General features: G+C 45.2%; 1 long non-coding RNA gene across 4 annotated transcripts; it reads right to left on the bottom strand.

The window, feature by feature from the left end:
• Positions 1–2,625: 2,625 nt before the first annotated feature.
• Positions 2,626–21,498, bottom strand: LOC123378522. Of its 4 annotated transcripts, XR_006582649.1 has the most exons (4): positions 7,926–8,868; positions 7,120–7,299; positions 5,315–5,412; positions 2,626–4,305 (listed from the first exon to the last, which is right to left on the bottom strand). It is a non-coding gene; the product is annotated as an uncharacterized LOC123378522 (long non-coding RNA). The 4 variants fall into 4 exon arrangements; XR_006582652.1 differs by lacking the exons at positions 5,315–5,412; positions 7,120–7,299; positions 7,926–8,868 and adding exons at positions 18,694–18,742; positions 21,296–21,498; XR_006582650.1 differs by lacking the exons at positions 5,315–5,412; positions 7,120–7,299; positions 7,926–8,868 and adding exons at positions 18,710–18,742; positions 21,296–21,498.
• Positions 21,499–22,523: the final 1,025 nt, after the last annotated feature.

Here is a 22,523-nt window from a genome sequence, read left to right as displayed (position 1 = left end):
TGAAGGCAGAGGTGAGGACAGAACTGGGGATGGGGGAGGAGCTGGGGCTAGAGGTGGAGCTGGCCTGGAGGCAGAGAGGGAATGAGGGCAGAGCTGGGCTGGGGGCACAGAGGGGCTGGGTGGCGCTCCCTCCCCAGCCCCCAGGGGGCCCTGCCACATGCTCCCCCATGAATGTTCTTTGCACCCCCCTAGGGGGCTGCAGCCCACAGTTTGGGACCACTGGTGTAGACAGACCCTCAGGAAACAAAGGAAAGGCTAGAAACAATGGCACTCACTATATGGTTTTGTGAGGGTGAACATCAGGTACCTAGGGAAGCCAAAGGGCCATATTCTTAATGGATCTTTGTCAGCTTACACCAGTTGATGATCTGGCCCCAAATTGGTTTGCCTATCTTCTTAATACATGTTGCTTATTTATTTCCTTTTCATATCTTTTACATAAATATTATAACCCAGTATTTCATGGCAAACATTCTGCTGGGCTTTTAAGAAAAGAAAAACAAAGGCAGCCCACAGGGGTAGATATTTTAGTTCCTCGAATTATAACAAATGAATGATATTCATGTTTGCTCAGATTTGCAGCAAGATACTCAGATCAGTTCAAATAACAATTACCGCATTCGTTTGACAAAGAAAAAGGATCATTTCCACTATAACTATGTATTGCCTGTGTATTGCCATGACCTGACACTTGAAATTCAACTTCCACGTTTACATGATCGTGCCTCCGGACTATTATCGTTAGTCCTACAGATACAGTAACCTTTGGTCCACATCCTTGTCTCCCATGTTAAAAGGCACAGGAGGAGGCTTCTGGGGAAAAACCACTCACAGAGACCCGCCACGTTATCCCATTGGGGTTCAAAAGGATGCAAGGCCCACCCCAAATCTGTTGTACCCCGGATAGACCTGGAGCATCAATATGGACACTCTACACCAGCTCTGGCCCTCGCTGGGTCCCCTTGCTCCCTGGCAACACATCTTCAGTGAAGCTGCACTAGCCAGGACTCCTCGCTGACTACAGGCACACAAAAAGTTCTTAATCAAACTCATCCTGTTCTACTTCCTCATATTTATACGGCTAGGGGACACAAAGCAATACTGCTAACCTCCACCCACCCCCAAGATCACACCACTATGCTTCATCCCATGAAATCTCAATGGACTTCATACTGTCAGTTTAACACATCATTAGGTATAGAGACTCAGTGACCAGAGGGGAACTAGAATACTCCAGAGCATTACTTCAAGCTGTGTCCTTTATTGGCCAGCTATTGCAAATTATACCTATTGATACTTTGCTACTTACGCCTCAACCACGTTTCCTCCCATTTAAGGGTTAGGAGCCTGTCATTCCAGATTTGGCATAGAACTGACCCAAACTAAGTTCTGCCATAGGTATCTATGTTCAGATACTTCTGATCACATTCTGGTTGTAAAATAAATAAAAAATCATATATCTGTTTAAATCACTGTAAAAAATGAGAGAGAGAGAGAGAGAGAGAGAAACCCATAGAGTTACTACTGCTAAAATCTAAAACTTCTGGGGAAATCAAAGATACTAACATTTGACATTAACAGAATGGTTTGACCTTTCTTAAAAAAAAAAAAAAGAAAGAAAAGAGGCTGGTCTTGGGGTTACTGCATTAGTCTGTCTTCTGGTTCAGGAAACGTGTGTTCAGTTCCTGGCTCTGTCACATTCTTTCTATATAACACGGATGGCCAAACTTACTGACCATCCAAGCTGCATACAACAGTTAGGGTGACCAGAGGTCCCGATTTTATAGGGCGAGTCCTGATATTTGGGGCTTTTTTTTATATGGGCTCCTATTACCCCCCACCCCATCCCGATTTTTCACACTTGCTACCTGGTCACCCTAACGACAATCTTCAGAAGTTTGAGAGCTGGGGCTCACCTACTGGGGCTTGGGGCTTCAGCCCCATGGGAGAGATCCGCTGGGGCTCAGGGCTTCAGCCCTGCTCCTGCTGAAGCCCCAAGCCCCGAGACCTCCCTCCCCACTGGGCAGAAGCTCCTACCCCATCACCCTGCTGCAAGGTAGAGGTCCCGAGCTCTCCCTCCCACCCCTACCCAGTCCCAGTTTGGTAGGCAGAGAATAGTAGGGGTTTACGGGACGCTGCATTTTAACTGTAAAAGAGCCACATGTGGCTTGTGAGCCATAGTTTGGCCACCCCTGCTATATAACGCTGGGCAAGTCACGTAAGGTAAAATTTGCCCAAGTAACTTAGGAACCTACGCACCATTTTGAAAAGTGACTAGGCACCTAATGACCACCCCTTTGAGGGTTTGGGCCCAAGTCACTGAAAAAAAATAGGACTTAGAGCCTTAGGTGCTTTCTCCTACTCTACTTAGATTGCAAGCTTTTCAGGGCAGCTACTGTCCCTTACGCTGTGATTGTACAGGGCCTAATCCTAATCTCAGTTGAGGGTTTTATGCACAAAAGTAAGTAATACAAAAAGAAACAATGAGTGGAATTTTGAGCTGCAATAAGGATTTGGGTGCTGAGCTTCTAGGCACCTTTGAAAATTCCGGTCTATAGTAACAGGTTGCAGACAATCAGTAATGAAAAATCCCATGTTAGAAAAGGGAATGTTTAAACTCTTTGGGCATGCCTTCTTTTGTGTTTGTGGGTGTGCCTGGAAACAAAGTCATCATAAATTATAACAACAATTTTATGTTAGAGGGATGCTATAAGAAAATAGGGTGGTACTTTATTGCAGTATGAAGGAGTGCTAATATTAAAGGTTAAGAATTCCCTATAGCTGGGATCTGGTTTTATTCATTCCAAGTTTTTCGTTTCTCTAAGCATGCCTGTTCAGTCAGTCAAATCTTATATTTAGCACTCTGCTTCTCACCAGACAAACTTCTGTACCTGTGAAATCCATGGCTTTTTAGGCTCCTGATTCCAAGAAAGAACTCTCCTCAATCCAGGATGTTTTGGTGTTTGTTTGTTTTTAATATGGGGAAAAAAAGGGAGACGGTCACGTGCTTTGGGTTCACAGAAATTCCAAGCTGCATTCTCCCGATTTCAGCAACAATTTGTACTCTAAATCCACTTCCCTTCCCTCTCAGGCAGAATCAATTTAACACATTTTTCTTCCATGATGTCAGCGCACTCACAGTGATGGTGGCCTAAACAGTCAAGGAAAACTAAAAAGCAAGAAGGAGTACAGCAAAAACCATACCTCAGAGCCCAGCTGTTCTCTGATGGTTACTGTTTCTTACAGGGCTGCAGAGCTTGGCCCCAAAAACTTCCCTTGATCACTTGCTTGAAAAAGTGCTCCAGGATATGTATTCAGAATCTGTTTTCCTTTCATCCCTTTTCATGCCATCTTCTCCCATCATCTCTGTTAAGCAGAAATGGTAACTCAGGTTGACATTGCTCCTACAAGAGATGTGGAGCTATTGAATTATCTAAGGACAATCCTAAATACCAGCTTTTAAAGGATAACTGATCCACTAAAAGCAAGAATTGTTTTAGACACGCCATGTCACATTTATAACGCTTCATTTTGCATTGCATTATGTTATGTCTTGCAATGTTATTTTAACAAATGTAAAGTGGCATCACACAACATGACAGGTGCCTCTGAAACTGAAGGAAAGCCACTATCCAGATCCAGTATCCATTATATCTTATCCAATGTAAAGGCTATAAGAGAAATAAATGGTAAGATCTTTGCAGGATAAGCAGACTGAAAGAGGCCAGAGTCTTCCCCAATTACCTAATGAAAATGCATCTCTTACGTTTGCTCTCTCTTCTTTGCAGTTAATATTTTATTTGCATTGGTGATGAATCCCTTTGTTTAGCCTTTTTATTAGTACTGACAATCTTAGGGAATGTATGAAACCAGGACAGTTTCCTTAGCATACCACTCTTAAAGAAAATAATTTCCCTGGATTATAGTAAAAAAATCTTCTGTCTGTTCAAATAGACTTCAAATCAAGTAGCATCCCAAATGATACTATGGCAGCATTCTGCAAAAGTTGTCTGTCGTGGTAGATCAACTTCCTTGCTCATCCAGATATGAATCCCGGTTAGAACCGGTCTGAAAAAAAGGTATTGTCCTTAAAAACATTCTCCCCATACCCCCACCAAAAAAAATTAAACATTTTGTTGCATTCAACATTTTCCACAGAAGTTTCTAATTTTCAATTAATTTGAAATCAGAAAGTTTTGTTTCCGTTTCAAAACCCAAACCATTTTTGGTATAGAGAACTCTTTGTAGGGGGGAATGGTTCTCCATTTCTCTCCCTCCTACACACGCACACTTTTCCAGGAGCACCTAAAAAAAATAAAAATGCAAAAATGTTTTAGGTTCGAATAGCAAAATTAAACAAATGTTTCTATTCAAAACTAAGTGAAAACTTTGCTTTCCTCAACACAATTGGAATGCTTTCAAGGAAATGAAAATGCTTGGCAACCATTTTCATTTTATTTCAAACAGGCTTTTTTCCGGTCAGAAAAGCTTTTGCCCACCTCTAGGGAGCCCCTGCATCCTTAGACGACTGGCTTCCTGTGGGCACAGGCATCCAATTGCACTGAATTCACTGCAGCTCAAGCCCAACCAGGGTCTCCATTCCAAAAGAGAAGCTAGGGTTCCCATGAAGTGCCATGACTAGGATTTTTCATTTTCTTCTACTGTCACCCTATATCTTCATTATGCTAATATTTAATGGGTTTGCTTGCCCTACATGGTTCTCTGCATACTTGCTGGATGAATACAATAATTGGCAAGTAAGGTCTGACTAGCCATATGTTGCTCAATTTGTATCCACTGGTGCTCTGAACTTGCTTTTGTCCAAGCTGCTAAATATTCTATCTGGGAGGCCCAAATACCCTTTTTTATTTAATCAAAGGAAAATACTTTCTCTCTCTTTCTCTCATGGAAATTTCATTCATTTTTAAATGAAAAATGAGTTTTATTATTGTGCTCTTCAAATGTGTGAGGACAATACACTGGTAATGCCTGGCATGTATGTGGTTTATTTTTTATTTGGCTACAACTCTTCACAGAATTATTGCTATTTGGCACACAGCAAAAGGAGTCTCCTGTGCACAATAGGATTTAGGCTGGCTTATAAAGAGGAAGTATTTCTTCTTTAAATATTAATTTCTACTGGATACCATTTTCACCAGAGTAGAATTGTAACTTGATGTTCTTTTAAGGTCACACAGTTCCTGTCAAACCCTCCCATCTGTTTTTTTCTTCAGTTTTCAATTTTCACTCAGTAGTGACACTACAGCTTTAGCACTTAAAATATTATTATTGTATTGTTACTTTTTTTTTTTACCTGAGCAGCTAGTCAAATTTGGGATCTTGTGGATTGTTTCCATTAGGAGAAGGAGTTGATGAAGGAATCAGGTATTTCTTTGATGCAATCCTGTTTATCTACGAAGAATGTACAAAGTCCTGTATCCCTGAACACAGTAGGAATCAAACACCAGGAGACAGTCTTTTTGCACACAGTCTCAAGCCTCTTTTCAGCTAGTGCTTTCCCCAAAAGTTTTCTCTCTCCACTTTTCTTAAAATCACTCTACAAGTGCGTTTCTGGCTGTGTCATGACTTCCTTCCTGCCCTCTCTGTGTGCTTCTCTGGCGTTTCTGCTGTTTGTCTCAGACACCCAAACACACATCTGCAATCCAATCAATCCCCTACTACTGTATTTGTCATCGGACCACCGGGGAACCCCTTGGACTGCATAGCCCAGGCTAGCATGTGGCCTAATCCTTGGGTGGTGGTTCTCCATTGTTTCAGCTATCACTAAATAAGGGGGCACTTAAATGTTCCCTCATTTAGCTGGGATAGAAGGCAGCTGTCATGCCCAAGAGCTTCAACGTGATTACCCACCCCCAGCATAACAATATTAATACAACTTACAACCTGAATATGGGACTAGTTTAGTGAATCAGAATATATACCCACTGTAGAAAGTTTAACATAGTCCTATGACATTTCTAGATTATCAGTTTCCCAAACCTTAAACAGTGGGAAATCTAGTTGATAGATAAGTGGCAAAGTGCTGACAATCTTGATTTGTAATCATCAGCCAATAAAGGACACAGCTTTACAACCACTGCATCCAACTCAGGCCACGACTGCATTATGGCATAGGCACTACCGGCTCACACTTAGGCTCCTAGCTGCCTGAGTCTGCAAAGAGCCTGAAGCGATAGCTCTGAGTTGTGAACACACCCAGGCCTCTCAATGGGGGTGTTAATTAGAGCCAGGAATAGTGGGGGCCCTGACGGTATCTGACAATACCAGAGGACTGCGTGTAGGGCAGGAGGAGAAGAGTGCAGCAGGCCTCACCCAAGCATCTGGGCTAAGTACTGAGGTGGAGAGAAAGGACCCATGTTGCTACCTCTGCTGCTCCTGAGGGGGGTAGAAGACCAGCTGCCCTTCCTGAGGACAGAAAGGGGCACTGACCCTGCCTCTCAGGGATGGAAACCCCTTGCCACACCAGGGGCAGCACTATGGGGGGAACCTCTGTCATGGCGTGCCTAGGGCCCCAGATTGTCTTAACACAGCCCTTAAACAGGGTCCACTTTTGCTGCAGCCAGTCCCTACAGCAGAGGTTTTTGTTTTACTGTTTACATGGGTTAGGTGTTCTGTTATGACTTTGCTGTGAACTTCTGGTCTGAAATAACTATGTGAGAGGGCGGCCCAGCGCTTACCACACAGGACGGGGAGCACTGGCTTCTGTTTCTGACTCCGCCACAGACTCTCCGGGTAAAACCCAGGCCCCACTGAAGTCAATGGAAGTTTTCCAGCCATTTCACTGGGGCCAGGATTTCACCCTCTGGGTGACACTTGACTTCTCGGTGCAATTCATGCTGCCTCTCTGTGCCTCGTCTCTAAACAGAGTGTCCTGACAGCAAGGGGGGTTGGGAGGCGCCATGAATGAACAGCCGTAAAACTCAATGAAAGCCTTGGCTATAAGGCACCATAGAGGAGTCAAATATTATTAATAATTATGACTATTCATAAAAATAGACCAAAGCCGCACACGTTGGCACACCCAGAGTTTGCGAGGGTTCGGGCTCACACCTGATGATTTGTCCTTGTTATTATTAACATTAATGCACATGCACGAACCTCCTTTTTACCAGCCGTCTATCAAAGCCTGCAAGGAGCTGGGGCTGGCCAATGGCTGTGAGAGGGATTCCAGGAGCCAGCATGGATTTTGCACCAGATACACATTGTTCTAGTGGAGGATGCAGAGTAAGATACATGTCGCTGTTGTGGTTTTCCAGGGCCGGTTCAAAACCAAGAAATCTGTGAAAAATATTGGATCTGACCTAGTGGCAGCTAGTGACTAAATGTAGGGGTAAGCAGGGCTGCATATACCATAGTACTCCTTGCCCCCAACCCCAAATATCTCTCTCCTATTCCTTCCCACGCAGAGTGACATCCTCATTTAAATCCATCCTGTTTGCAAGCACACACACATCCCCTTTCGCCCGCTCTCAAGTCCTGTCAACCTAACCCTTCTAGCTCAGATCTCCTCAAGTTCCTCCTCTCCCTCTTTCCAACCCAACCTCCTCCTCAGAGACCCATTCCCAGCCAAATATCTCAAGGGTCCTTCCCCACACCACTAGATGCTGAACCCCCTCAGCTCAAAAACTCCCACCCCCAGCCAAATAGCACTGCCCCCTTTTCTCTCCAAAGCTCAGAACCTACAAACAGCCGAGTTTCCACGGCGCAGAACTTTCGGCTGTCCCTGCTCCCACATGATCCCCCTAAGATCCACCCCCTTTAACACAGACTCAGGGGGCTTCCCTCTTCCAGCTGAACCCCAACCTGCCCACACAGAAGCCCCCCTTCCACGCTCAGACTGAGCCCCTCTGCACCCCACTAAAAACCTTCAACCTCCCACCTGACCTTCCCATTCTTAGACATACCTGCAGCACAGACACCCATCCCACCTCTCACTGGAACAGGAGAAGCAGGGGCAGAAGCAGCAGGGAATACCAGGGCAGTCCAAGGAGCCCGATACCCTGTGGTTGTTACGAGGCTGCCCTGGATTAACCCCACACAGGCTGGGAATCCCTGTTGAGTGACTGGTCCCTCTGTTGTCTGCAGTGGAGCAGCAGCATCCTAGAGGCTCCAGCAGCTGGAGAAGCTTCGCCCACCAGAAGTTCCCGAATGGTACTGCACCCTCAGCAGTGCAGTAGCCAGCCCACTCGAGCACCCAGCTGGCCTAATTCCACTCCACAGCACCTGTTACACACCAGAGTAACTCGTTTGAGTTTAAGGGCACTACAGCTGGTGGAAGGGAGTGGCGATTCAGGTCCAAACACTACAGTGTGGCAGACACCTGCAGCTGGGACTTAGCCTGACCAGCACCTAGTGACCTATTAGTCCTTGTGCGCTACAGTCTGGTGCCTTCACCAGTGAGCATGAACTGACCTTATCAACCTTTTAAATGTGCCCTGACTCACCTTCAGTGCATTTTGCCTACGTTCCATCCTGCTGCAGCAGCACCCCTTCATACCGGTGTTTTCCCTTGTCCCCGGATTATGGAGCAGTAAGAAAACAGACCTCTCCCTGACCTACTTTCAGTCTTGTCTGCCTTCTACTTCTCCTCGCTGGAGGTCTGCTGCACACAGCTCCAATGTTTTTCTCTCTCTCTTTCTTACATGCTCATTGCTCCTACAGGTTCCTGAGGCAGCTGTGTGCTTCATTGCCCCTAGTGAAACTGTCTCTACAAAGTCAACTACCTGTTCTTCTTTCAGATTACAGAGACACATTTATTCCACATTACTGGTGCTGTTTATCTCTGCTGCTGCTTCTGCATATTGGTGATTTCCCTTCGCCTCTACCACTGTAGTTGGGTGTTTGGTCTCTGAGTCTTTAGCACAGAAGCTCTCGCCAGGAAGAAAAAGCAAGAGTGATTTTTTTAACCGCTGATATTAACTTTTAAAAATTTAATTATTAATATTTATCACTCAAGGGGGGAGGCTTTATTTATTGGCTCTCATGTGATGTGCTGAGATTTACAGCCATCTAATCTACCGGCACCTAAAACTGTCACTGCACCCCAAATGGTGCATGCAGCCAAATGGAACCAGCAAGGACAACAGTTTCCTGAAGAACCCTCCAGCTCAGTTTCCTCCCGTTCTCCAAACCTGGGTACGCTGCTCTCACCGGGCATAAGGGTAAAACGCCCACTGACTTCAAGGGGAACGGAGTTAGGGGCAATGGTGAGTCCTTTGGAAAAGCCCAAGCAATAGCATTATTATTATTATTTAATACTTACATTGTAGCAGCACCCAGAACCCACAGTGAGGATCGGGTCCCAATTGTGCTAATCGCTGTACAAACACAAAGACACAGATCCTGCCACAAACACTTACACTTGTGAAAAGCAAGTGACATTCAAAGGGTGGGGACAGAGGAATGCAATCAAATCCAGACACTGTTTGGGTACCGGCATGTTTTAAATGCTGTTAACAATGTTGGATTATTTACTCTGTTCCGGACTAAGTTGTGTTTTTCAGGCTCGACGCTCCCTTGTCAATAAGGTTTGGGGCCCAGTTCTGGCTGTGATGTGTCTCAGCACATGCCAGAAAATCTGCAGCCACAATGGACACACAGCAGTTTACTATCCCGACTCTTTTTGAAATCTGTCGAGAAGCCCCTTGTCGCAGGCCCCTGGCCACAGAGAAAACTTCTGGGGAGAGGCCACGGGTGTGATCTTCACACATATGCTTTGCCTGTCTTGATAATGGCAATTATACACCTGCCCTCACACAGCTTATTGCTGTTTGGCGCAGAACCAATCTGCCTGGGGTCTGGGAGTATGCCTGAGGGCACTCTCCCTGTGAGAATCTGTGCACACTGTGGCGGTCACAACCTTAAAATGCACCCATCTGGAGGCCATTTCTGCAGTGATCCAGAATTTGCCTCACTGAGTTGATGTAAAATCCCTTTCTACCTGTAATAACAATGTTACAACAGCTAATAAGTAATCGTATGGCAGGCGGAATTCACAGAGATCAGAAATAACTTCAGACTCATAAATCTGGAAAAGGAAGTTATTCCTGGAGACCAATAGTAGGCCAGACTCACCAGTACAATCTGCCTGCTTTGTGCCATTCTGGCACTGCCACACTATTGTATACCCTTTTAACTAGCCACTTCATCCTAGTTTTGCTGCTGCTTTGTATCAGCTGAGCAGCAAACAGTGGATGGTGCCAGTGACCATGGCCCAGAATGAATTCAAATTTGTAAAAATCCAAGGCAGCAATTGGGACTGGCAGATTCACTTCAAGCTATTTTTCTGTACCCTACTTAATGCCTCCTCCAAATTGGGACAAACCAAAATAGATTCTGACATGTAGTGTGAAGAAAAAGAACTCGACACCTTTCTATTTTGTAACTGGGGTGTTTCTCAAAGCATGAGGCGGAGAGTGCTGGCTCGAGCCAGGGTTCATGCAAGTAGGTGATGTGTGAGCTCTCAACACTGAGCAATGTAAGTGACCCCCTGGGCAGTACAGTGGCAAATAGTCTGGTCTAAGGGCCAGATCAGGACAGGGCGGAGGGCAAGGGGCTTTAACTGATATAGGTCTCTTCCATTATTTTTTTTTTTAATTCAGAACAGTTACTGGCTGATTTAACTCTTGACTGAGATCTGAATTGTTAGGACGTTTTCTAATTAGTTAGAACTGGGGCTGCATACAAACCGTGCCTCATGTAATCTCTTGGGGGCAGGGACTGTACCGCGTCTGTACAGCACCTACCCCAATGGGGTTCTGGCCCATGACTGGCGCTGCCGCATGCTTCCACATTACAAATAAAGAAATAGATAAATAATCATTTTAGGCTATTTCTCATTCTTCTACCTGAAGTTTTAACAACCAGGTCTAGCCATGATTACTGCATTTCTGTGGGCAAGATCTCTTCTCCAGATCTACACTTGGAAAGAACCCTCATGCATAGGTCTCCCCTGGCTCACACTGAAGGGGACATTAGCCATCGTTGGGGTATTCTCCCTTCTCTATTGGGAGCTCTTTGCGCCTGTCCCCCATATACATCCCTGCCTCAACTTTCACTGAATGTCCTACAGTGAGATGGCTTCAGATTGGCCCTGAACCTGCACCATTGAAGTCAATAGGCGTATGTCTATGCTTCAGTGTAAGCACAGAGTCAGCTGGCCCATGTTAGGGAACACTGGGCTTGAGTGTCTACATTGTATTTTAACCCGAGATTAAGAATTTTCTGACCTGTGCTCAAACCTAGGGCTCTGACATCCACATTGCAGTGCGCCACGCAAGTCAAAGTAACCATAGCCCAGAGTCTATTGAGTCCCCATCCCTGCCCTAGCCTAGGACGTGGTGCACTGTGGGAAAACTTTACTGCCCACCCTGCACATTACCAGGAAGCAGCTCACTTCGCTCTCCATTGTGAACCCAGAAGGCTCTCTGGTAGTGTGCTTTCAGCTCGGTGATTGGATCAGAATGGGTCAACGCTGAGCTGCTGCTGTTTGCCAACTGGGGGTGGGGGCTTCCATTTTCAATAGAGTGGATTGCAGGTTGTTGCAATAGAGAGGACTAAAGTTGTCCCATGGAATTGTGGGATACTTCCAGATGACTCTCGGGACCTGAGTCAAGCAGGGCTGTGGCTACGCTGCAAAGCAATAGGACTCAGACCCTGAGTCCCACCTTGACTTGAGCTCAGATCCGCTAGCCCTGCAGGGTCCTGGGAGCCTGGGTTTGTGCAATTGCAGTGTAGACGCAAAGGAGGCAGGTTAGCCCTGAGTCTGGGCTCAAGCATGGGCTTACATGCAGTGTAGACATATCCTTGTTTTTATCATTAACTTCAATGAAAATAGGGTGAAGCCCATAGTCACTACAGCTCTTCTTTCCCCACTGAACACTCCCTCTTTCCTTCCATATAATATCGGTTTACCTGTTACTCCCTGCCTAATATATTATCAGTAATGCTCTGGCATAAAACATTTATTATCCTGAGCATCATGTGATCAATGAGTAACTGCACATTTCTGTCCATATAATTCACACACATTGATTTCACATGAAAACAGCCCTTGACTTGTATTGCAATGACCCTGATAAATTGAACATGTTTAATGATTTTAATATATATATAAAAAATGTTTTCCAAAGCAAAATTTCTCACTAGTTAAAAAACCCGTTATGCCACTTAGTAAAAAAATACAACAAAATTAAACTAAAAAAATAACTACATACAAAATACCTTCCTCAAATATCAGTCAGTGCAGCCAGGTGACGGCTTAAATTAATGGTGCAATGTGCTGCCAAAGGAAATCACCAACTGGATTTCTGCTCCTGGATGCTGGAATCTGGAGGAAGCGCTGTTTGTGTTTCTGGGGAGTGATCAAGGGTGCATATTTATCACTGGTATAAACCTGGGTCTGTATTACCTTTCCCCTGGAACTTCCTCCATGGTGCCAAAGGATCCACATTAGCAGAGAGTGGAAGGGTCGGCAGGGGTTCCCAAGCCGGCACAGAAGCAGAACGCCCCTGAATGGATGCTCCTGGGATCTGCACATATCTAGAAGGATTCTCCAAGCTTGTAAGTGGGCCTTGCAACTCATTCCTCACTGACTTCCTTTCCCTTGAGCCCTCCTAGGGGTTTTACCATGCTGGCGGACAGCAGAGGAGATTCTAGTTTTTATATTACACTGGCTACAGTGGGACTTCAATTAGATTTCACAGGGTATAAATCAGGCCAGAAGTTTTTAACAGCCCAAGGACTTTTCTCAGATCTGTGGTAGGTTCACAAGTACCCAGGCACACAGGGCCGGTGTAACCACTAGGCAACTAGGCGGCCACCTAGGGCGCCAAGATTTGGGGGTGCCAAAAAGCGGTGCCGCTCACAGCTGCGTTAGCACCTGCGACCACGGGCCCCGCCGCCTCCCTCCGCCATGCCCCACATCACTGCCCACCCGCAACCCCCCTGCCAGCCCGGAGCTGCCTCCTTCCCGGCTGTCACATCGCTCCCTAGTCTGCTCCCTCTGGCTCTGGCAGTCCCAGACCCCCTGCCACAGCAGCAGCTGCTGCCCAAGGGCTGCCGGCTGCAGATCAGAGCGGGTGACATCAGCCCACCTGCAGCTGGCCCTATTGACAGCAATGCAGTGGCACGAGAGGGGGCGGGAATGGGGGAGAGGAAGGGGAGACCGTGGCCATCGGTCCACCTGCGGGGGCGGATCATGGCCTTGCCAGAGGATACAAGGTTAAAGAGCTGCAAAAGTGTAACCGTCCTCAGCATGTGCCACCTTCCAAGACGTCATCCCCATCCACCCTTGCAGCTCTGTAGAGCAGGTAAATAGAGCCCCATGTTGGGGGAAACTGAGGCAGAGAACAGGGATGTGACTTGCCCAAGGTCACCTGGGGAGTCATTGTCAGAGTCCTGCTTTGAACACAGGAGATCGAGGCTCCTAGTTCTGTGCTGGCTCAGACCATTAGACCAGAGGGCTTCAAGCCCGAGCTCTGCACCTGCCCTCACAAGGGATTAATCTGGGATTCAGGGGCAGCACACTGCAAGTTTTCAGTGAAGAAACTCGGCTGCCTCAAGCCCTTATGGCTACAAGGAAAATCTTCCAAAGGTGATGGGCGTCTAGCTGACACAGTTCAGTCTGCCTGAGTCTGCAGCCAGCCTGGGAAATGTGGCAGTAACTGTTAAGTCTAATTACAACACTGTCAGAGCCAGATTTTCATGTAACATGGGTGACCAGTTGAGTGGTGCACAACCACTGCAAGTGTGCAAGCAACTCAGGTTAAGTGCAGCTGAACCCTGGGCAGGCTGCAGCACCCAAGAGATTTTTGTTCTCCCACTGAATGACAGCAGATGCACCCGTAACTTTACTAGGTAGAAGTTTAGTGACCACATTAGGGCCATATCCTTCCCACTCCCAGCATTGGGCCAACTGCCCCTCATCATTCTCCTGATTGCTTGTATTTTTATTGATGGGAGTTCTGCTGTGGATTGAGGGGTATAAATGGACCTACCTTTGCAGGCTCAGTCCTGGCCCAGCATTCAAAATAAATTGCCCTGAGTTTCAGAAGTACTGAGAACCCTGGAGTTCCCACAGACATCGTTGGAGCCACAGGTGCTCAGCATGACACTGACGCCTCTGCCCTGGGCCAGAGCTGAGTAAGGGGCTTCAGCAGCCATTGGCATGGGGCAGAGTAAAACAACCAGGACGGTCATGACAGAGGCTGGAACTCTGTCCTTGCCTCACAGCTGTGGGGAAGACAGGCCTTCAGACACCCCCTCCCTCCTGCATTGCACTTTCCAGCCCAGGAGCAAGGAACCATTTCACACCTTAGCACTGGGGGAGAGCTGAAGCCCAGAACGGGGAAGTAACTTGCCTGAAGTCATCCAGTGAGTTGGTGCTGGGGTGGAGAATAGAAGCCAGATCCCGACTCCCAGCTCTGTGCTCTGATCCCCAAAACAGCCCTTTCCAGGTCCATTGAGGAGGGGTGTGTGTGTGTGCAGAAGGGACTCTAGCCACATGCATGAGATCCAAGGCCATTTATTTTCATTAAATATGTAGATGAAATAATGAAATAAATAATTTTTTAAGCCGACCGTGTATTAATTCTAATGAACAATGCCACAGTATGCAGTATTCATTTTTGAAAGTTTATAATAAGCGATGCTCCGGGGGGTGGGGGGGAAGGAGGGCAAGGTGGAAGTTTCACCTAGGGTGCAAAATATCCTTGCACCGGCCCTGCAGGCACAATATACCTAGCCTTGAAGAAACGGAAGAGAGAGGCTCAAGGACATTATTTTTAAAACAATGGGCCACATTCTGCTCGGCCTTACAACTATGCAATCAAATTAGCATAAAAGAGCTCGACTCTTTAGTATTGACTTTGTTGGACTAAATGGGCCCAAAGCGTCAAAGGGGTTAACATGCCACTGTCACTGTCCCACATTAAACAGTGTTAAACAAGCTTCAGGGTTTGGTATACAGCGACCTCAGCCTGCTTAGTGCCATGGCAAACACGTCATTAAACATTTTAACCTTGTATTTAAGCTTCAGCAAAAGAAAGCAAACCAGTAAAAGCATTTGCAATATAAAGTATTAAGTAAAGCTTTCATTTTAACAACATCTGTTGTTCCCCTGCTCTGTAGAGAGTCTTTAAAACGAAAAAATACCTTGTTTGACAGTCTCTTAAATGGTAATAACAGTCCTTTAGGGGAAAAGAGAAAAATTAGCAGTGATGGGCTGGAGCTCTTGTTAAAGTCCAGTCCCATTTCCCAGAAGACAAAACAAGATGAACGTACACAAGAGGGGAAATAAAAGAACAGCAAAGATAGAAAATGCAGCTTCTGTCTCTGGTGTTGACTTTCACTGGCAGCCTTAGTGATGGAACAGCCACACATACAGCGCGGAGTTTTATCAGCCACTCCAAGGCTTGGCAAACTCATACCAGCATCGGGCGTTGCTTTTAGATGCCTCTGTCTGGTCACCAGCTTACAAACATGTTGCAAAATATACAGTGTTGGCCAGCTAAGTCAGACTCTTATTAGACAGGAGGAAAAAAAGCCGATGGATAGGAAAGAGAAAAAATAAGGTGGGGAAGACAAAGGACACCAAGTGGGTGGGGGTGGGGGCAGGGGACAAAGTCTCACACCCCAGATGGGGTTCGGGATTCAGTCAAAGCCAGTAGAGGTGGCAATGTCATCTGTGTCCCTCTCTCTGCCTCAGTCTGCTCAGGACATTTCCCAGGATCAGGTCCAGAAAAGCCCAATGATGTTATGGTAAATCCCGGGATCCAGGAAATGGTGCGGGAGTGCAGCCATGACCGCGGAAATCACTCCTTCCCTTTATTTCAGTCAACAAGAGCCCTGCTTCACTTTGCCTCTGCTAATTCTGCCCCGCCCCGCCCGCGCAGTCATTTATTTTTAAGGATCCCAAAAAGGAGTGGCAGGTGGAACAGCCCGTCCCCTCATTATTTTGCACCCCCCGTGACAGAGTGCAAGGTATAAACAGGTGCGCCTGCACTCTGATCACTTAGATGTTAATTCGTTCCCCTTGAGAACACTGATGGGGTAACTAGACAATCAGGCTGGCTGCATGGATAGTCTAAGGAGCCCAGTACCACATCAGCCCAAGGCTGATAAAACAGCAGGCAAGCAGGGAGAGGCAGGGAAGAGGGGACCAGGGCTAAGTGAGCTCCATTACATAGGCCTCAGGGGAGGGAGACCTCGGTTCCCCTCAGGTCCTGGTGAAAGGGCTGTTGGTGCAGTAAATGGGTTGTTAGATGGGGTTGTTGTGGAAATGGTGGAGGGAACTTAAAATAAAAAGGGTACGGTGAAGACACAACCACTGGCGTCCATGCAGTTTCTGTAGGAAGAAGGCAGGAGCGGAGCCACGCCCCATAACACATCCGTTACACCTAATTTCTGGCACATCCATTTTGGTTCATTGATTTCCAGGCCAACATTTTTCTTCTTTAACAGGCATGAACTTACCACAGTCCTTGAATTATAGCAGCAGGCCTTTTTGTTTGTACTAACTCAGTCTGTCTCCCTTTTGCTTCTTCTCACATCAACATTTGTTGTTCTAGAGCATTGTGAGACTTCATGAACTTTCACTCACTTTTCACAGTTGAGCCCACAATTAGGGTAAATCTATAGGCTCAATTATCATATTGGGAGTTGGGCACCTAAATCCCTTATAACCTTTGAGAATCCCAGTCAGTCTGCCCAGTAATTTCAGACTAGTCAGAGTTCCTAGGGGTCTACTTCCAGCCCAGCCATTGCCAGGGCAGGGGTTAAAGAGAGAGCACCAGGAGCTAAGCACCTCTCCTGCGTAGGTGAGGGGGGAGTCCTGCCTCCTGTTTCAAAAGATTTTAACTGCTGCACAAGTCACTGAGTTCCTCTAGGCTTCAATTTTGCTCTCTGTGAACTGGGTATAACAACAACACATAAGCGCAGTGAAGAGTTAATGAATCTCACAGCAAGTTCAACCCCTTAGATGAAAACCAGTATAGCAGTGCCATTGTTGTTATTCTTTAGCTGAATGTTAACGTGGCATAGAAAAAAGCAACAAGGTATGGCATAAAACTAGGTGGGTTTGTGAAAAGGAAGGTGAAATGGATCAGATCAGCTACAGAGACTGACATAAGAGGAAGAGCACGGGAAAGAGTTGGCTTATGAGCACATGTCAGCATATGGCCAGGGGGTTAGGGATTAAACAAGCTAGGATATGCTGTACCTTATGTGATTGCTGGAAAGTGTCAGTCTAGCTCCTGAATGAACTTCACTGAATTAAGTTAAACCTTATTGAATTATGGTTAACACCTTTGGGGTACTTTGCATAAAAATACAATTGTCTACATGTTATTGTATGTACATTCTCTGGTAGGGCGAGGAGATGCTAATGTACTTCTTCCATTATCAACCCTTCGAAGCACTGCCCTGAAGAGGTTCACATATACTAGTTCAAAACGGATTCTCCAGGGACTAACGGACAAAGACAGGATTTTTTGATAAATAGCCTGGTTTTAAATTGTCCCAGGGCCTTCTCCCTGTTCCAGCACATGGACAGGACCCCTTGTCCATGGAGAGCCCCAATCCTTGTGGAATGACTGGGCCTACTGAAACCTCATAAGACTGAGTGCTAGTTCTGAGCTGAGGCTGTGAAGAATTTGTGACCACAAAGGAAACCCTGGGGGTGGGGTGCTGAAGGACTGTCCTGCTAGAGCCCATGTTAGAGTTGGGGCAACATCTGATAAGCTTATAGCATGTGTTTAGGTTCAATTATTGTTTTCTCTGTAATACTTTTTACCTTAAGAATAAAGTAGACTTGCATAGGAATTGCAGTCCTGCGTGGTAACTTATTACTGGAGCAATTATCCCTGTTAACCATCTCTGAAGAGAAAGCAAGCAGATGACCTTGGGCAACCTGTCTGAGCTGGGAATAACACAGTGAAGGCAGGAAACTGTGCAGCCTGAAAATACCCCGGTCAGAAGGGGGAGAGACACTGGTCTCCACCCAGAAAGGCAGTGGCTAGGGAGCTGGAAGGCTGAGGGTTGGCACCCTTGCTGGCCCACTGGGGGAAATATAGGTGCAGTTGCCATGAACTGTGACACCTTAAATGAGCAAACCCTACATGAGACAGAGCAGAAGGATCTGGGCCTGACAGGGGACACAATCAGGGAACCATTAGCACAAAGTGGCTATAAGGTAAATCCCAGCCAAGTCTCCCCAAACAAACAAATCTCCCATACTCCATGTCCCTCTGGGGGTCCCCTGCACTCTGACCTCTAGAGAGGCATTCCAGGCTGGGGCTAATGGATGGGCCATGGGTATATCTTTCCTCCACAGCCAGGATAATTAAGGGGACCACAAAAATAATTTGTGTGGAAAGAAGACTGTCAAAAGTGAAACTCAGGGAGGAATCTTGCACCTGGGAGAAGGGAGGGCAGAGAATGATCACTATTTTAAAACCTCAGTATCTATTATCTCAGTAATTGGACATTAGGCAGCATTCTTCTAACGGCCACAGAAAGCAGGCAAAGGCAGAACTGTATCATTTCTGTCACTCCTTTTAAAATATGTCCACTCCCATCTGAGTCTGCATATTTTACAGTCTCAGAATACTTTCCAGAAGTTTCCAACTTTGGCAGACCTGGTGAGATTTTTTTTTCTTAAGTACATTTACTCACCACACAGATTACTCACGTTCTTACAGCTCTGCGTCTTGGAAGTTTTCATCTGAGAAACAGAAGTAACAGAAAGTGTGGATATTATCAGTAACCCCCAGAAAATGCAGGCACTTGAAACTGCTCTCTCAAATGTGTTAGACATATTTAAGTCACTAATTCTCATGGGTTTCGTGATAATATTACTAACATTATTTTCTACAGAAGAAAAAATGGTAACAGCTACTTTGGCTCCAAATTTATTATTATTTCTAGAATGTAGGTAATGATTTACATGTATCTTATGAATAGAGCATCTGTATTTTAGCAAAAATTCTTCCACTATTCAGCACGGTTTATTGGTAAAGATGAAATATAGTGTTATACAAAAAGTCTTCTATTGGGATTTCAAAATGTCATTTTATGGGTCCTGATCTAAAGTCTATGGGATTATTTTCCTTGACTTCAATGGGTGTTGGATCAGGTCCCTGAAGCAGTAAGTATTATTAGAAAACAGAGTGCTGTTGAAAGAGTAGTTCTTGCTGGTACAACCTTATGGGAAAACTTGACAATATCTGATCTCCACAGTCACGCAGATACCACTGTTGCTCCTGATGTTATTCTAGAAATAAAAACTTATGTGGTGCTGAGAATCCATTAACACAATTATAATGCCCAATTAATCTTTGCAACTTGGGTGATGAATCATATCTCCAGGTGCACCTTCTACAGAGCAGACATTCACTCCAATATTAGACTATCATTTTAATACTTAATTTAACCTCTCCAGATTAAGCTGGAGGTGATACAGTGAAAGACTCAGATCCATATTCATAAATAACTTTCCCCAGGCATCAATGTGAATGCCTTGGTACCCTGTGAGCCACATTTTATTATGAAGGCTCAGCAGGAAGAAAGTTATGTGGCTTCCTTTCTATCTCCAACTGGATTTCGTGGTATCTCCTGCCATCTACTGATAGTTTAAAAAAAAAAAAGCTGCAGAAGCTGCTTTTCTAATTCATTTGTCAGTTGAACAACATGGTCAATGATCATTAGATTTTGCTAAAATGCCATAAATAATCTATTGAAGCCGGAATCCATTCGCTTTTAAAATAACTAGCATCTATTTTTATCTTTCATCTTTTCCTTTTTCATCGCGGCCATTGCTGGGTTTCATCTGATCTCTCAAATCATTGTCTTTTTATACATTACATATTTTTTCACCGTAACTTGAAAATTGCTCAGCAAGGCTTACTAAGCATTAGTTAGTTTCAGTATTGTACATGGTCTAAGTATAGCCTGGAGCCCTGGGGGAAGAACAATTGCCAGCTTAAGCCACTAGAGAGAATGAAATACATGAGTATTTGCTATAGCTACAAGTTTAAGGGTCTGTTTGCTACAGTGCCAGTAAATCTCTCATTTTTCTGATATGTAAATACAGCTGTTTAATAAAATATCAAAATTACTACAGTATGATGGATAAAATTCAAAATGATCTCGAGTCTTCAGCCTGTCTTTCAACATTATACAGAAGGTGGTGGGAGTTTTCTGCGATGGCAGATTTGGGACCTAGTTGGGTAGTAACATTTGCAAGATCCTGGACCTCAAAGAGCATTTTAAGGCAAGAAAACTATTTCATAAGTGATGTACAGGCTTAAAAAATATCAAATATTCTGAAGAGAACTGAAGTAAAATAAACATACAGCTGTTTCCTTGCAGTTTAAATATGTCCCTATTACTGCAGTTACTAGAGTCTAGAGACACACCCCAGGAGGAATTTGACCTATTCTGCATGGGTTGAAGCAAGTTTCCAATAGTAAGAGATGACTCACATCCCATACATCCTGATAGTTCATACTGTGCAGTGGAAATATGCTCTGTTCCTCCAAATCACAAGCCCTGCATTCATTCTTTGCCTGTCATGCAGTAATGGTTATAAATCTAGTGTTTACAAACAAGTCACAGTCAAATCAGGACATGCGTCCAAATCAGTTCCAATATACAATGAGGCAGGCCTCCAGATTGCAATTACATGTGCTTGAAACAGAAGGATCTTTCACACGATTCCAAAACTCACTGGGCCATATCCTGTAGTTCTTCCTCAGCGTCGTGCCCTGCTTACCCTTACACATAACAGTAGCCCTCACTGACATGATCGCAAGTGTTTCAATGGGGTACTCACTAGGGCTGTAAGAATAGTCTGCCCCAAGTAAGTCGCAATGCATAACTGCTGGACCCAGGAGCAGAACTGTAACTCAGAGAGTCACAGAAAGAATCACCTTCCCCTGTGCCCCAGGAGATAAAGTCAGCTCCACCAGCCCTTACCAGGCACAGATCACATCCCCCTCACACCAGCACAGATGCACTGGCCAGTATGTTGCTGGGACAGAGTCAAGCCTACACCCATTCACTGTTCCTACCTGCCCGCTCTCCACCCTCCTTTAGAGACTGTTTCACCCACCCCCCTCATGCTACAACCCACAATGCAGGTCCCGTCCCCCCAATTTTAGGGTTGCCAACATTGTATTTCAAAACTAAGGGACTGGTTTTTTAGCGCCCCCACCCCTCCTTCCAATATTATCATCATTAATAATAAATAATAATAATAATATTAAGCAGCACTCACCTACATTCGCCAGGGGTATTTCTTGCTGCTTTTTGCAGCACTCACCAACTCCTGATCTTGTACAGAGATGAAAAAATAAGGGACTGTGGACGACTCTACCCCCATCCAGCCCTGTGTGGGTACGTAGGACAAGCCATGATTTTGACCCAAGTAAGGGTTACTCCTGTGACTAAGTGTCTGCAGGATCAGGCTCCCCTCATCTTTACCTCGGGTCATTAGGAGAAATGGCATGAGCTCAATGGGCTTTTCGCCAAGGACTGAAGGATATGGCCCAACGTTTGGAAATCTTTCAAGGCAAAGTTTTTGTGACCTCCCCTCCCCCGCTTTCCCAACACGCACGCACACACACACACAGGCAGCTTTGAAATCTGATGGTGGTATTGTTTCAGAACTTGAAACACATCCAATATTTGACCTTCATTTTCCAACTGTTGAGAAAACATTCCGTTCACACACCCTGAGCTCTCTTCTCAAATGAGCACATGAAACTAGTAAGAAAGAAGTTTAAACCAAAGTAATTCGCTTTCTAATAAAAACCACAAGTACTGCTTTCTATTTCTAGTTGACATGACAGCTCCTTAGTAACTGAAACAGAAAAATGTTTATGCTGCATTTGGGTTCTGTTGCAAAATTACTTATTTATTTGTTTGTTTGCAATAGCAGCCACGATGTGCTAGGCACTGCCCAGACGTACAAGGGACAGTCCCTGCCCCAAGAAGCAAAATGTGCCTTGATCTAACCCCTTCAACACATAGGTGTAGCTTAATACTCTAGTGGAGCCAATTCTAAGTAATTTAAGCACTTTGGACCCAGCTGGGTCTTGAGGCTAATTCAAGGGCTGCTTATGCATGACACAATAAAACTAGTGCACTGATGGTAGGACTGATCAGAAACTTGTCAATGAAAAAAAGTTTTTCAAGGAAACTGAAGGGAAATTTAAAAAAAAAATCTTCTTGTAAAAATAAATTCACATTTTTGACCATTTCTAATCACTAGGACATTTCACACATACAATAACCTGGTATTTATATTCCAGACTAGAACAGACAATGCAAACAAAACCTCTGCAGCTGTGTAATCAATAGGGAACTGCGTTGTACATGAGTAGGAGCCTACCAAATTCACAGTCCATTCTCGTCAATTTCACGGCCATAGTATTTGAAAATTAGTCAATCTCACATTTTCAGGTGTCTACATCTGAAATTTCATGGTATTGTAACATGGGGGG

Source organism: Mauremys mutica, chromosome 10 (assembly GCF_020497125.1).
Source record: "Mauremys mutica isolate MM-2020 ecotype Southern chromosome 10, ASM2049712v1, whole genome shotgun sequence".
Classification (NCBI taxonomy): Eukaryota; Metazoa; Chordata; order Testudines; family Geoemydidae; genus Mauremys; species Mauremys mutica.
The sequence above is the reverse complement of the archived record's forward strand: the minus strand, read 5'-3'. Positions and strand labels throughout refer to the sequence as shown.